Raw genomic sequence first — 6,279 nt, forward strand, 5'->3', positions numbered from 1 at the left:
TTATAACACTCTTCCATTTTCTTCTAGTTGTGAGGGTGGGGGATGAGGAGGGGCCTCACAAACGGAGTAGCCTAGGGCCTTGTTTCCTGCTTGGCAGGGGGTTGGACTCAATGGCCCTTGTGGTCTCTTCCAACTCTATGATTCTATGATTCTCTCTTCATCTAAATCTGGCCCTGCCTGGCCGGCAATGCCAGGGTTTGAACCACAGATCTTCTGAATGCAAAAAGGGTGCTCTAATCATTGAGCTATGCCCTTTCCCATAAGTGCCACTTCCACAGGAGTCTGTCATCCTGTCCCCTCTGACCTGCTGTTGCCTTCACCCCTTGGCTCTGACCCAGGTAACAGAATATTTGAAATCTCAAGCTAGCAGCCCAAATTCTTACCTGGCTGTAAGCAAAGACCCATAGAACAGGCATGTGGAAGCTGTGTGTCTCCAGATTATGTGGAACTCCCAACTCTTACCCTATCAACTGTGGGGCAGATCCCTCAAATAATTGGGGGGCGAAGACCCCTCAGCCCCTAGGAGTTGGCTTCTAATGTTCCCAGGATTATTCGGGGGAAATCGTGTGCCTTAAATGCATGGCATGTGGATGCAAAATCCCTCATGACCAGGGATGATGGGAATTGTAGTCTATCAAGATATGGAGAGCCACAGGTTTCCCACTCCTGCCATAGTGGGCTGTACTGGATCTTTTAAAGAGCTTTCAAAGGAAGGGAGGGAGAAAACAGTAACAAACTGCAGGGATCCTGGGACATTGGCACACAAGCCAGCATCATAAACGCAGCCATTCAGTATTTGGGTTACCTTGGCAATGGCTTTTCCCATGTCATCCCACTCAGCTGCTAACCAGGCTGAAATTTGCCACAGCCTCTCAAGGTCATGGTGTTCCTCTCGCTGAGCAACCTACCGTCATTCATTATTAAGCAAAAGCAAATAAAATATATTTGGCACTGAACACAAACAGATTGCACCAATCCAAGCTCGCAGGCAACCCAGTACAGTGGTACCTCGGGTTAAGAACTTAATTCGTTCTGCAGGTCTGTTCTTAACCTGAAACTGTTCTTAACCTGAAGCACCACTTTAGCTAATGGGGCCTCCTGCTGCCGCTGCGCCACCGCTGCACAATTTCTGTTCTCATCCTGAAGCAAAGTTCTTAACCTGAGGTAATATTTCTGGGTTAGCGGAGTCTGTAACCTGAAGCGCATGTAACCTGAAGCACATGTAACCCGAGGTACCACTGTACTGATGAAAACACAGAATAAAAGTAAGGGGGTGTTGAAAGGAGGGCAGGAGACATTTTCAAGTTTTGTTTTGCTGTAAATGCATGGGGTGGTTATGGCCGAATTCATATGTGTTGGGCAGCAAACTAGGAGCCACTAGGAGGTCTGTTTGGAAGTAGCTGACTTTGTGGCTTTCTCTCACCTGAAGGTCATGCAAATGTCCTGACTGAGCAACGATTTGATGGGACTAACCATGCCCCACCATGTGGATCGATTTCTGTGTCCAAATTAGAGTTAGGCTGACATAGTCAACCCAGGTGTCTTCTTTTTCATATTTCAGGGTTTATGGTGAAACACCCATCCACTGGGGCAGGGGTTTAAATAGAGGGCGGGGGGAAGTATTCTATATCATAGAATCATAGAGTTGGAAGAGACCATGAGGACCACCTAGTCCAGGGGTCTGCAACCTTTAAGACAAAAAGAGCCACTTGGACCCATTTCCGAAGAAGAAAAAACTGGGAGCCGCAAAACTCGTCATTATAAAAATAACTTTTTTTGTCACTTTTTATTATTTCTTTGTTTGACCCCTCAGAATTACTCCTCATCATAGAAATAAACGTTAAATTTACAAGTTACCTTTTTGTGTGTGTGTGTTCTTCACTCCCCTTCAAAACAGTGACCAGCGTACATGCCCCCTTTCAATGCAGTGACCAGCGTACATGCCCCCTTTCAATGCAGTGACCAGCGTACATGCCACTTACAATGTAGTGGGCGGGTGGGCGGGTGGGAAGGTGACGTCGGGACAGTGCGTGACTAACGCATGCACCGCCCCCATGCGACGTCAAAGCCAGTACAGCGCCCGCCACAGTGGGGAGTGTCGGGGCGCACAATGCGCCTCCTCCCCTCGCTAGTATCCGCCCCGGAGCCGCGGCAAAGGTGTAAAAGAGCCACATGCAGCTCCGGAGCCGCGGGTTGCAGACCCCTGACCTAGTCCCCAAAAGGCATGAATCTTTCGCCCATATGGGTTCTCGAACCCATGACCCTGAGATTAAGAGCCTCATGCTCTACCAACAGAGTTTTCTCCTTCCCCAGCCCACTCCTTTCATTCGTGTTATATAACTACCTTATGTGCTTCTGCAACAAGGTCAGAATGCTCTTCACAAGCAAATCCACACGGCATACAATTCATGGCTAGAGCCCCAGCACACAAGACACACCCGATTGGCGCAGTCCGCATGCAAGCTTAGGGGGTTGTGACCTTTGTTGATTCCCCAGCCCAAATCGTAGTTTTGGAGCTCTCAAGGTAAACTCCACAAAACATTCCAGGAGACACTACTCTTCCTTCTTCAGCAGAATTGGATTCTGGCTCAATTGACCAACGGAGCAGAAAGGACAGCTCGTTGCTCAAACAACCGTGGCCTCAAGTTTGCTCAAGAGTGTAACACCAACTTTATTTATTTCAGTTATGGAACGCGTTCCTGTGGAAACGGGAGCCAAAAGGAGAGCCCTCTCCATCTCTTTTTCCTTTGTTGAGATTGGCTTGTTCCCGTCTCCATAGAAACAGTTGCTGCACCGGTGAAAATAAAAAAAAAGGCTTTTAAATAATGAGGGTTTGAAAGCTTCCCTCTACTTTAATTCGGCCTGTTTGATCTTTGTTTGCCCCACAAAAGCACATCAAACTGAAGGCATCTTTGTACTATAAAATCCTGCTATCATTTCTCAATTAACGTCAAGACATATCCTGCTGCCGCTGCCCCAACCCGGGTCACACTGTTGATTACCCTGGGAGTGGGGGCATTTCACTTTTAATTTCCCCTGCAACAGAAATCTACAGGGTTGTCTTCCTAACAGAGCCTTTCAAGAGACTTGAATTAGCCAGGCCTAGAAAGCATGCTGGCTCTGAGTCATTCTGGATATGACTTTAAACATTCCACCCTTGTTTTCTGTTACCTGAAGGGAGAGAGACCATTTGAAAACGATTCTCTACTTTCCTCCATAAACTAGACACATTATGTGGCTTCGTTTTCCAGCAGGTGGCCTCAATTTGATACCATGATTTGTGTACACAGGGCTGTCTTTCCCCGGGGGTGCAAGGAGTGCAGGGCACCCGGGTGCCGAATTATGGGGAGCGCCAGGCGCCCACCGCTGAAACCACCTAAGCTCTTTGTGGCATTCGTACGGAGCCCCCAGTCATTTCACGGACTATTAACCCATACACCACTAATCTGCTGCCACCAACCAGGTTCTCCCCAGTAAAACACTTAGTCAGGTTCTCAAGTTAACAACGAAGATTGTAGTTTATTGCAAACACCAAATAAACTTTAAATGCATTTGAAACACTGTTAACCTTTATCCTCTTAGTCTTATTTTATCCTGTCTCTAACTCCTCTACCTCCCCTCACACAAGAACCAGCTGCACTAACTGTTAGAATTCCTGCTCCTTGATTGCAGTCATGGGACTTTTGTCTTTCACATGACGGTATATGTTTTGACTCCACAGAGTGGGAAGTGATGGAGACAGGGTGTTTGTGTTACTGTGTTCCGTGAAGTGGGACTATTGTCCTTTGTTATTTTCCTCTTTGCTGTCTGATGCTAGAGAGAGAGGGAGCCATGTTGTGGTGCTCTGTGTGTGTTTATATGTAAATAAAGTAGATTAGCCAAAATGCTGAGTTGCTGAGGTCTGTTAAGCATGATGCGCAAACTCTGAGGATCCCTAAGTGTGCTGGTGTTGGTTGGCATCAGTCGCTGTGATGTTCAAGCAGAAGAAAGCTTTTGAAGGTCCTGAACCATCGACCAGGAGGGAGGGAACATTCCAGTTGGGCATGTGTCTCTGCCAGGGTCCTACTTGAGTGTAGGCTGAGCTCCTGACACTAACTGTCTCTCTATTTACAACTGTCTTCCAACTGCTTTCCCCCAACTGTCTAAACCTCTGGCTAAGCCTTTCAAAAACAACTAGGCTCTGCCTCTGGGCTTTTCTGTTCGTCTACCTATTAACCCTTTCTCTCCACCTGTACAGACATTTCCAAAAGAACAGGCAAATGCCACATCCCTCCCCCCTTAAAGAAGTTTGATCAGGAGAGATAACTGAACAGAGTTCAATCCTGCTTTCTGCCGCTGTGTTTCTTTCAGCCTCACACCTGATGCCACGTATAATGTCAGTTGGGGAGCACTGGGTGTGGTTTGGGGGGTGGCTTGTGGGTCAAATGGGGGGAGAGGGTCCGGCAAGTGGCTTGCAGGCCAGATCATCCCCACCCTTGATCTAGAATTTTGTGAGCAATCCCATACCAAAAACAAAGGAGTATGTCTCGTAAACGATTCATATAGCTACAGCGAAGAAGAAGAGGAAGAAGAACCTGAGACCTGTGAGTATAGGGTGGTATAACAACAACAACAACAACAACAACAACAACAACAACAACAACAACAACAACAACAATGGTGGCAGCAGCTATGCTGCTATTCAGGAAGACAAACTAAATTAAAATAAACTCTGAACTCTAGCTAATCTAATGTGGAAGGCCATTCCTTTCTAAATCCAGTTGGAAACCAGTGGAATGTACAAAACCACAAGCATTCCTCAATCTCTCTCTTTCTCTCTCTCTCTCCATCACACCCTCACTAGGCTCCACAACATGTCCATCTCACTTCTAGGAAATGTCAGGCTTTGACCTATGCTTCTGAATTATAATAGATCAACAGAAAGGATATTTTATGAGATGCACTACCCTAAGCAAACTTTCAATTCCTTTGTGAAAGGTCAGAGCTAGTCTGGGGTTTTTTTAATAGACTAAAACCTACATAATCTTTCATATGTTTTCCCTGGTTAATGACCCCACCTCTCCTCCCCAATCTTGCTGATTATTATCTTAGCAAAGAGTGAAAGACAACAGAATATCTCATCTCTTCAAAAGTTCGTGAATGTTAACATGGATAGGAAAGGAATTTGATTCTGTACAAATTAAAAAGCAAACCTATCAAATTCACATTTTCCAAAACAATACAAAATGAGTACAAAAATGCATCTGCTAGGGTAATGTGTGCATAAAAATGCATATACTGCATTTTTCGCTCTATAAGACGCACCAGACCATAAGATGCACCTAGTTTTGGGAGAAGGAAAACAAGAAAAAAAATATTCTGAATCCCAGAAGCCAGAACAGCAAGAGGGATCGCTGCGCAGTGAAAGCAACAATCCCTCTTGCTGTTCTGGCTTCTGGGATAGCTGCGCAACCTGCTTTCGCTCCTTAAGACGCACACACATTTCCCCTTACTTTTTAGGAGGCAAAAGGTGAGTCTTATAGAGCAAAAAATACAGTATTATGTCAGGGGAACCAGCTTTTCAAAAATGTGTCTGTTAGGAGAAATTTACATTAACTGCTGATGAATTTTTATTAGGACCTTTTAAAAAAAAGGAAATTGATGTGAAAATCTGAAAAATGAGAAACGGGGTGGGGGGAGAATTTGGGCAATGCTGGGGGTAGAGTAAGAATTTCCCCCTGTACTATTATTATCCTCATGAAAAACATGTCCACTTGCCCCAGTATAAAAAAAACACCTAAAATGTGCAGACTTAACAGGGCAAACAGTAGCTTCAGGGATGGAGGGATGGTCTAAGCTGATACTGGATTCCACCACTTTACTCCTTGCGGCCATGTGGGGGGATCCAATTTTGGATCACAGCATCTCCCCCCCCCTTTTTTACCCCTGAAAATCTGTCCCTCCCAGAAGCTCTTGTCACAAATGTATGTTGTTTTGCCCAATTTGTTCCTGAGCACCAAAGTGACTCTTAATTTAAGTCAGAAGGGGGGGGTGAATTTCCAGTTGTTGGCCTCCAATTTCCATCAAGCCCCAGCCAGCATGACCAATGGTCACAGATGATGCCTGGGACTCTCAGTCCAGCAACTTCTGGAGCACCACAGGGGTGTCCCGTCCCCCAACACACACCTACACTTAGTTTAAGCAAATTAATTCATGCTACGTAAAAAGGGGTGCATATCTGAAGCTGCCTTCAAACCAAGTGATCCCATTGGCATTGGCTGTCCTGAATGGCAATGGATC

Source organism: Podarcis vaucheri (genome assembly GCF_965113315.1).
Source record: "Podarcis vaucheri genome assembly, chromosome: 17".
NCBI classification, from domain to species: Eukaryota; Metazoa; Chordata; class Lepidosauria; order Squamata; family Lacertidae; genus Podarcis; species Podarcis vaucheri.